The sequence below is a fragment of the Athene cunicularia genome, assembly GCF_003259725.1.
Source record: "Athene cunicularia isolate RWA chromosome 2 unlocalized genomic scaffold, athCun1 chr2_part1, whole genome shotgun sequence".
Taxonomy (NCBI): Eukaryota; Metazoa; Chordata; class Aves; order Strigiformes; family Strigidae; genus Athene; species Athene cunicularia.
Window position 1 is genome coordinate 59487334 of NW_020799095.1, and position 10602 is coordinate 59497935.

A 10602-nucleotide genomic window follows, 5' to 3' on the forward strand; every position below is an offset into this window, starting at 1 on the left:
CACACAAAAATTAATTACTCTAAAAACTGAAATACAGCCAATTTTGCATCAAGGACATATCCCAGCCTTCAAAGAAAAAGGATCCCTACACAGAAAAAAAGCCACCACTCAATCTGATATGGAAAGTGAGCTGAGGAAACATTGCCTGTTTAAGACCAATTTTGATCATGCATGTCTTGCTTTTGTGCTGAAAGCAGGTTTTCCTCGAACTGTGGGTCACAGCCTTGGTGGGGATTTGCAAAACAGTTTCAGAGCAGGATAGAGGGAAAGGACCGAGCTACTTTCTCTTCCCCTTGGACAAGTGCTGGGCTTGGACCTTCCTTTGGTTCAGGCACCCAGCAGTCACTTCTGTACTTCAGGCTCTGTGTTCCCTTGACATCTATCATATTTCGAACAAAATTAAACTGAGCCCAATGATCCTAGAAGGAAACATTTTACAGGAAATGTTCAACAGCAGCACAGGAAGTCACACCATTTGATCACAGAAAATTCAATGTGCCCAACTCAAAGAAATACAAAGCATGGTCTGTAGGCTGGTGAGAAGGAGGAAGTAATGGCTATTCCAGATCCAGCTAAGAGCTTCTCCTACTGTAAGGCACGCAGTTACATCTGTAGTTGAGGCACACATGGAGACAACCCTGCAACCCTGAGGTATTTACAGTAGCACTCTCCATGCCTCTGCATACAGCAGCTGTGCTGCTGCCATCTCTCTCTACAAACAGGGACTGCAGGTGAATGCTTCCTCTTCCCCAGCTGCACTTCCACAACAGCACCAGAGCATCATCCACTCCATGTGGAGTAAGGGGACCAGAGGGCACCATTCTCTGTTATACCACTTTGTTAAGAAGAAACAAGTTGAGTCCCTATAGGAAGCCTTGGTAGAGACTGCCCCACCACAGGCACCCCACTGCTCACAGGGAAGCATGATAAGTGCCAAGGTGCAAGCACTGGTCCATCAGAGGACCTGTGCCTCCATGGGCATACAGATGCCACCATCCCCTCCCGCAGGGAATCTCCTACAGACACCCACACAGCGCAGCCAAACCAAGAACCATGCAGGGAACAAGCAAGAAGGGAGGATAAAGTGCCTCCCACTGCATTTGCAGAGGAAGAAATACTACTGGACGCTCTTTGCACGCCAGAGGTCAGCCAGCAGCTGAGATGTGCCTTGCCAGACCAACACACAAAGCCTGTCCCTGAGCAGTTCCCCTGTCCAAGCAATTCCAGCAGCACGTGGCCGTAGTGCCCCAACCTCACTCCCTGGGCTAGGATGACTCATCTGCCACAAACACCAGTTACCAAGCTCATCAGATATGAGCAGTAGAAGACTGAGCTTAGGGGTTGCCTTTTTTTTGTGTGTTAATGTGATTAACTTCAAGCAAAGATACTAAGTTTTAAAACTTAACAACTTAAATCTAATGAAATAAAATAATAATTTTTAAAAAGTCACCTGCTTCATTCTGCCTGGCTTGCTTCCCAGAATGAACAGACTCCTCTTCAACCACATTTATCTGTTGGTGTGATTTAATCTCATGTGAAAGTGACCTTAAAAAAAGTAGTCCTTATCTAGTAAAGTCAGCTACTTAATAACAAAACTAACAGTTGTTAATCACCAGCAACAAACCATTGGATGCTAATTGAGTTGACTATTTGGAAGGGTCTTGGTTTCCTGCAAGGATAAGTGACAGCCACTGTACTACGGTTATTTACTGTCACATAAAGTTTTCTGCAAATGGTCACTGGATGAATCGCAAGTTTCAAAAATTAACCATATTAACATTAACCCGAAGAAATTGTATACATGCCCCATGGTTTTACATTAGCTTATAAAAAACCCTGAGGTTTTAAAAGTACTCTTCATCTAGAACACTATCTACAAAGTCAATCTAAGATTTGAGTCTTGCAGCACCCCTTTTCTCTTCTCCAGGTTCTTATATCACAATTCACTCATCCTGTGCAATGTAACACTTTGAGCTGATGCAAGAGCATGTTTATGCTTCAAGTTATGCAGTTAAATGCCATCGGCTTTATTTCCTACTTCAGAAACTCAGCAGAAGTAATCATAACACACTAAATCAAATAACAAGCCAGTTTAACCTTCTAGCTTCTAAACTACAAATTTGTGTCCCTTGAAACTTCAGGAAAGAAGTTTCTAATCTCTCTTTCAGGCCAAAGCTAAGAAACTCTATACAGAGAGTCACAAATCTGCAAGGGGAAGAGAGATATATAATAAACAGGCATTAAAAAACCACCAAATGTTTTTTTCAAGTGTATATCAAGTAAAATATAGTTTAGAAAAGCAACAAAACTCATACTAAGAGCTTACCATCATTTTTTCATCTCCCAGGACTTTTCTAAGTATACTTAAGATTTCAAACTCAGCATTGAAAGATATTTCGATTTTTGTTGCTTCTGTTTTGTTCCAAGTAGCAGGGATCTTCATATAAATTTTAACTACCTTTTCTCCACCATACTCTGTGTAAGAAAACCCCAGTTAAATCTATTTTAGAGCAAGACATTCAGTCCATCAACCCCAAAAATATCTGAATAAGTGTTTGTGGTTTTGAAAACAGTCTCTACTACATCTTGCCCATGGCATTTCCAGTTACTCTGTTCACCCATTTCTTTCTCATCGGATCTGGATGATTACGCTATTCCCTGGAACATCTATAAACTGACTCCTCAACATGCCCTGCTTGGGTAGGCAGGGTAGGTTATTGTGCTAAATGGCCCCACAGACTGTCCAACAAGCAGAGCTGGTGCAAGGTGACCAAAGGACAAGACCCAAAGGAAGGAGAAGACACAGGAACTCTCTCTGGTGATAAGATTGTAGGCTGGGCCGGCCCATGTGTCTTCTACACCCACATAAAAATGCAGGATAATACTGGTTGATAAATCTTACCCTTCAGGCTGTAACTGCTGATTGCTTCTTTCAACAGTCTCACAGGCTCCCACAGAGCACCCTTTGAAAAGCAAAGCCATTCACATCAGAAAGGCTGAGTGAGCACCAACTGCATTAGGCTAACACAAGGCTGCCTGGACTCCGCTGTTACCTCATCACTGTCCACATAGAAAGTCACACTCTGGCTGCCGGTGTTGAAGTCAATCCAGAACCCGTCCAGCTTCTCATCCGATGGCGGCTTCACCTGGGGAAGCACAACAGCAGCACTGATGTTCCCAGAAAAAAAAAAAAATCCACAACAGCTGTATCATTCTCCATTTTCATTTAACAACACAAAACTGCAAAGTGTTGCCTTACGTGTGTGTACACACATATTCATACCTTGCAGGAATGAGTTGGGATCAACCTGCGAGTTACCAGCCTGCTGCTCAACCAACCATACCCACAGAGTCAGACGTGGCTCTACATCAGCCAAGGGAAAGGCAATACACAAATGATCACATGCTTGTGGCAAGAAAGAATCTACAAAAGTCTTCTGTGTTTCCAAGCACTTGAAATAGGCAGAAGCAGTGGAACTGGCTTCTATCATCTTGGTTTTGATGTGATACAACTGTCAGAAACAGTGCCACAAATACACATACTTAAAAACCAGCAAAGCAACGTGCAGGATTTATAACTGCAGCTGTGAACGCTCCTATGTGGGCATAAAGATAATCTTGTTTTCTGACAGCTGCTCTACTGGAGGAATCCAGAGTTGTCCTGTCCTCCTGTTTCTTCTTAGAGATCTCTCTTCTGTCATCACCATGAAGAAAAGCACTGCCTCTATCATTTAGCTGATACAAAAGCAGAGTCAGCAGCAGTAAATTGGGAGTTAAGTGACAAACAAGCAAACTTTCCAACTAGAATAGAAGGTTATGCTCTACACTCCAGAAAATTAAGCTGTTTAATGGAAAATAGGGAGGAAAAGAACACCCAAGCACACACCACAGACAGTAACATTTTAACAACAGTACACTGTAGGGAAGGAATGCAGCATTAAGGGACTATTACCTCGTTCATGTCAGCAAAAGCAGATATGCAAGGAAATGAATAGACTCTGGAAAAAAGCAGACCTCACATGACACATTCAACATCAGAGTCCAACCTTATGAAAGATAAAATCATCAAGATCTTACTGTTCAAAATGGAATTAATAAATTTCTAGAAGTAATCAAGCTTGGATAAGCTTAGAGAATACAGTATTTTGGTAGTGATGAATTGACTTCATTGATTTTACTTCTTTCGAAAGAACCACCACTAAAATGAATAAAATACCTTAAGAATCTAATTATTCACGTAATGTAATTTTTTTTTAATCTAAACAAAGTCAGTTTACAATTTTAGTTTTTCCCCTCTGCAGTAACAGCACCAATTTATTCTGTTGATTCACAGCTTACCTCCTTTTGTCTCCAAGCCTTTCATTTAGCCGGTTAAGAAATTTTCTGCAGTCCTTCAAGTCAAATAACATCTTGTTAAACATCATACTACATTTCCTTTGCAAAGAGTTATTCTATTGGGCTGTGTAACCTGTACTCCAGTTATAAGCTTTTAACTAATCAGTGTGATGTGATGTCAAAGGCCACTGGGGAAGAACCAGTCAAGTTGCAACAAATGGTTGGAACCGACAGATGACCAGCAAGCCTCCAAACATAAGCCACAAAAATTAACTTATTTATGCTTTAGAAGTAAAATAACTTAAATATAAGTTATTTCAACAATATGCCATTTCATATGTGCCAGATTTAAAAAAAACCAAAAAACACAACAACCCACAATACACCACCATCAACAAATAACTGACTTTGCATATTTATAAAATCAGTTTTGTAGGAACTTCTTACAAGGACATCCTGACAGAACTCAACCAAAACTAGCCCCTATACAGACTTGTCAAGTATGTTGTTTTCAAAATAAAGACCCCTACCGTCTCAAATTCTCTATCCTTGATCTCTTTGAAAGCTTCAGCAAGATATTCATCTTCAAACCACTGGTGAACAAAGTCATCCCTCCATTTTTTTGTCATTAACCTACAAAGTGCTTCTGAGAGGGCAACCTGAAGGTCATAATCTACATGGTAAACATAGGCACAGGATAAATATCACTCCCCAGAATAACAGAGGATTATAGCATTGCTTCTCTTACACTTATATACTACACAGTCATATCCATCAGCTAACATCAGTTTCACCTAGAGAAACAGCGGCGGACAACAGCTACAGGTTGGCTCCAGGCACCCTCAGGTCCCCCTGGCTCAGTGAGGTCAAGGTGCAGAGCACTACTAACCACAACACACACACATGCATCAGGAGATGTACTTGGGAATCAGGGAGGAGTTGAGAGCAAAGCCTCATCAATAACTCACCATGATTAAGTTACTTATCACATACCACTATAATGCCCTAGAAAGTGTTACTGCTAGGAGAAAACAAAAAAGATTTCACTCAGGAGGCTATAAACCTTATTAACTGAAGTTGTCCACATCGTGGAGAGATAGTTAAAATTTATTTTTGTAACAGATTAACAGCCAGCACAGTTTGTAAGCACATACATAAAGCTGTTCTAAATACTTTTCTACATACATCAATTTAGCATTTCTTATTAATTAATACAAATTACTAATACTAACCAGAAAGAACTAATGCATTGTTGCATCTAACAATTTTTGATTAATATTTTCTTAAAGTACCATCTGATTGTCTTCCCCAAAAAAACAACTCTTGACAAGGAAATAATTTTAATTATAATTCATCTATAATAAGCAAGTGGATGAAGTAAAACCAGAGAACCCCAGCTTTATAAGAATAACCACTAAATACTTCTTACCACCAGCCTCCAGCATAGTTTTTGCAAGGTCATTTCTGAAAAAAATAATATGCAAGGAATCAAAGTGGAAATAACTTTAACTCTTGTTGCAGGGGAGACGGCGTTTAGCTACAGAAGCTGGAGAGAAAAGCACTTACGTAAGTAAGCACATCTCCTCAGACAGAGGCAATTTCTTTCTCTCCTCCCGTGAGACACTGTCAAGTATAGAGTTGAGGGTCCTCAAAGTCTTCACCCCCCACAGAAGGGGCAGAGAAGGAGGGGAGATAATTCAGTAACATTTTTCACATTTGGTATCTAATTGCACACACTTGTGAGCACGTGTATCTAATTTTCTTGTCCTACCTCTTGTCGCAGAGCAGAAGAAATATTTGCTTCTGTCACTAGATGCCCTAGTTCAGGTAAAAATAAATTCAGCACCTCTTTCTCCCCTAGAAAAAATTGTTTGAAAGGTTACAGCTAGCAATGAGCTGGTCTCCATACAAAAAATATTTAAAGCAACTACACTTTGTGTTGAAGGAGAAAGAAATATTCCAGATGTGGATTCATTTTAAAACAAAGATTCCAACCATCTAATCTTACACAGAAGAGAGAACCACTAACTTCTCTGTATAAAAAGCTCCAGATACTTTAACTGCTGACCTAGGTAACTCTTTAAATAGGTACAGAAAGGAGAAGCTACTTACTAGCAACAAGAGAAATCCGTAATATACAGCTTTTGTCAAAGTCAAGAGAGCAAATACAGTATTAACCAGAAGATGCTCGTGCCCATTCTGCTCCCACTAGAATAAGCTCAAGTTACCTAGTCCACAATTATAACACTTCATTTTTATATGACTTGTGAGCCTGGATGTCTGGGCACACAGATGCTTGCTCTTTCTGAAAGCATCTGTTTCCCTGCCCTAATGGAAAGCCAGCAGCAGCATCAGACAAAAACTTGCCACTGGAACGGATGAGACGGACATCCCTCCTTCTGCCTAGTTAGGATGGCTGAAGGAATTACCATTTTATTTTGCAGAGGTGGTTTGCCTTCAGCAAGGGAATAACATCTGAAGCCACCAGGAATAGAAGTGCAAAAGCAGACCATCTAGCCTCAAGTCCTTTCAGAAGCACCACTTACTCTAAGTGAAATACTTGACGTTAACCATTTAAACAAGATACCACAGCTAGATTTGGGTTTTTTTTCCAGAATATTCAGAACAAGCAAATAAAAACAGTAAAAGGTTTTGTGCTCAGATGTAAATGTTAATAAAAGTTAACTGGAGAGAAATCAACAGCATAAAAAAAACCCAAACAAACAAAAAACATTGCAGAGAAGAGATGAGGGGATAGGGAGTGGAGGAGAGAAGAGAAAGTGAATAGAGTTCAGGCAGAAATAAGGAATGTGGTCCCGAGATCAAGATTCAGGATATCAAGTAATGGAAGGAAAAATAATACTGACCTTTATTGCTACACTTGCAAATCACCTGATAGAAAAAGTAGAGGAAGCCTTCATTAACACACCACAACCTAAGAACAGGAGTACTCAAAGTGCTGAGGTGTTTATACCCCCACCATCACAACTTTCAGGGGCTAAATGACATAAAACACTAGTGTACCTACATCAGGAAAAGCCATGACACCTGATACAGGTATGCCACATATGGTCACCCCGATCATACAGGTTGGCATTACACAGGGAAGATAAAGGGAGCAAAGCACCCACTTCCCTCAGTGATTTCAGCAGCACTCGAGTCCAGTGCCCTCAGGTTCCATGGAAAAACCACATTGTGGCATTACTTTGTTACTTTTAGTACACATATGGGCCTATGTAAAAACACAGTTTATGCTTACACACTACAGTACTAGATATCATAACATATGATATATCTGAAGAGTGTTAAAGTCCTTTGAGGAAAATTAAAAATAAAAAAAAAACACAACACAAAAGAACACTTCATTCTCCACAGTGAAAGCATATAAAAAAAAAGGGAAGACAAATAAATCAAACTTTGACAAATAAATAACTCAGAGTATTTCATATAATTTCAATGTGGTTAGTAGAGAAAGAAGAAAATTTGATCTTTTATCAAGTCTCCTAATAAGAGATATAAGTACTCAAACAAATTCTGTTGCACAAAGTGACACAGTTCCACTAAGCTACAGACAAGAAGACCAGGGGAACAGCTTGGGGAAAGAGGCCTAAAGCATTCTTCATACTGCAAATTTATATCACTAGGCCTCCAATACCTTTAAAGTTATGAATATTTAAAATAGAAACCTAAATAAGAATTGTAAGAGGCTCAGATTATTCATTAAAAATAAATCAGTTGTTCCAAACACCACAGGAACAAAGCGCCAGGACCACCTTGGCAAACACATTTGCACACAAGGTGCAGCTCAGTGTCAGTAATTCATGTTTTTAGGAGAGCTTCAGGACGAAAGATTTATAATATGTATCAGAACTTCTTGTACATTTTCCTGCAAAACAAGCACTTGGCTTCATGAAGCTGCAGCTCATATGCAGCCCTGCAGCAACTTCTCCCACGTGTGACAAATCTCAGCCTAATGCCAGCCCAGAGCAGGTTGCCAGGCACTGCCCATCCACACCACCTGAGCTGTGTTCCAGACTCCACTGTCCTAGGGCACAAGGTCTGTAAAACTATTTATTTTTAAACAGAAAACCATGAATGATGGTTTACTTATCCAGTAAAGGCAACCCTCCTGCCCCCTTAATACACATACATACCAATGCAGTGTCAAAGAAGTCTTCAAGAAGTGACATCAAAAGTTTATTCTCTCTGAGGTCAGTGAGGATCACAAATGCTCTTACCCTTTCAAACCAAGAAACCAAGTAAAAATTAAAAGAAACCGTTAAAACCTTGGAAGAAGAGTTAATAAACCTTAAACTAAATATAACTGCAGGAAACCTTATGCACAAAGAGAGTACTTTTAGTCCTTGAACTTCAGAGTCATGTATTGTGTCAAAAGCTAAACGGCATTTTGGAGCTCGGATTTTGCTAGGAGGACATGTGCCACCCTCACACTCACTTAGCAGGACTTATCCCACCACTTCCCTCCTCAGCCTTCCTTTCGTCCTCCTTTCTCATCTCAAGGCACCCACTCGGTGCTCAGTACCTCCTTGACACAATGTACACGGCTAGTAGCATTATAACTCATATGGAGATCTCTAGAGGACATTGACTCACAGTGAAATAAGGTTTTAAAACTTTATCAAGCCTTTTCAAAGTCATTATTTTAATACTTTATGTTTTTAAACATATTGCATAGCATCACAGACCTATGGACAACTAGAAATCTATGCTTCACTTAAGGTACAGAGCTCATATTTCTGAAATTTTATTAATAATCTCTCCATACAGGAATTTTGAGCAACTGTATCCCTGAAAAGCACAATTTCAAGGCAGTATTTTTGTACTGAGGACTCCCTTTTAACAACTCTTTTAACAGAGGGCAAGTGTTAACTGTTCCCTCCTAGCTATGCTAGATCCAGGTATTACTCTTCTTTGGCACAAATGCATTTCTGCTACTACCAGCTGAAATCAGTATTGTCCCACTGTGCCAGGTGATAAAACACATTCGCAGATTAAATGCATCTAGTTTACTATGTATCTTAAGAGAGACCATCATGAAGAGTACGTCAGTTTTTAAAATTATAAAAGCACAAACTGCTGATCAATTCTATTACTAAAGTTGTATTTTGCTGGAGCACTTAAAACACATCTAAAAATTCTATATCATTTCACAAATGGGACTCATCAAAATTCATCCTCTCCTTCCATTGTCAGCTTTAAAAAAAGCCCTGTAAACCCATTAAGTCAGGTAATAAGCAAAGCCATGGTCTTAGCTGCTGTACTGAAAGTAACGCAATGAAAGTAAGCATTTTCCCCCCACACTCAGCTCACACAATATTATATATATATATATAATATTGTGTGAGCTGAGTGTGGGGGGAAAATGCTTACTTTCATTGCGTTACTTTCAGTACAGCAGCTAAGACCATGGCTTTGCTTATTACCTGACTTAATGGGTTTACAGGGCTTTTTTTAAAGCTGACAATGGAAGGAGAGGATGAATTTTGATGAGTCCCATTTGTGAAATGATATAGAATTTTTAGATGCGTTTTAAGTGCTCCAGCAAAATACAACTTTAGTAATAGAATTGATCAGCAGTTTGTGCTTTTATAATTTTAAAAACTGACGTACTCTTCATGAAGGTCTCTCTTAAGATACATAGTAAACTAGATGCATTTAATCTGCGAATGTGTTTTATCACCTGGCACAGTGGGACAATACTGATTTCAGCTGGTAGTAGCAGAAATGCATTTGTGCCAAAGAAGAGTAATACCTGGATCTAGCATAGCTAGGAGGGAACAGTTAACACTTGCCCTCTGTTAAAAGAGTTGTTAAAAGGGAGTCCTCAGTACAAAAATACTGCCTTGAAATTGTGCTTTTCAGGGATACAGTTGCTCAAAATTCCTGTATGGAGAGATTATTAATAAAATTTCAGAAATATGAGCTCTGTACCTTAAGTGAAGCATAGATTTCTAGTTGTCCATAGGTCTGTGATGCTATGCAATATGTTTAAAAACATAAAGTATTAAAATAATGACTTTGAAAAGGCTTGATAAAGTTTTAAAACCTTATTTCACTGTGAGTCAATGTCCTCTAGAGATCTCCATATGAGTTATAATGCTACTAGCCGTGTACATTGTGTCAAGGAGGTACTGAGCACCGAGTGGGTGCCTTGAGATGAGAAAGGAGGACGAAAGGAAGGCTGAGGAGGGAAGTGGTGGGATAAGTCCTGCTAAGTGAGTGTGAGGGTGGCACATGTCCTCCTAG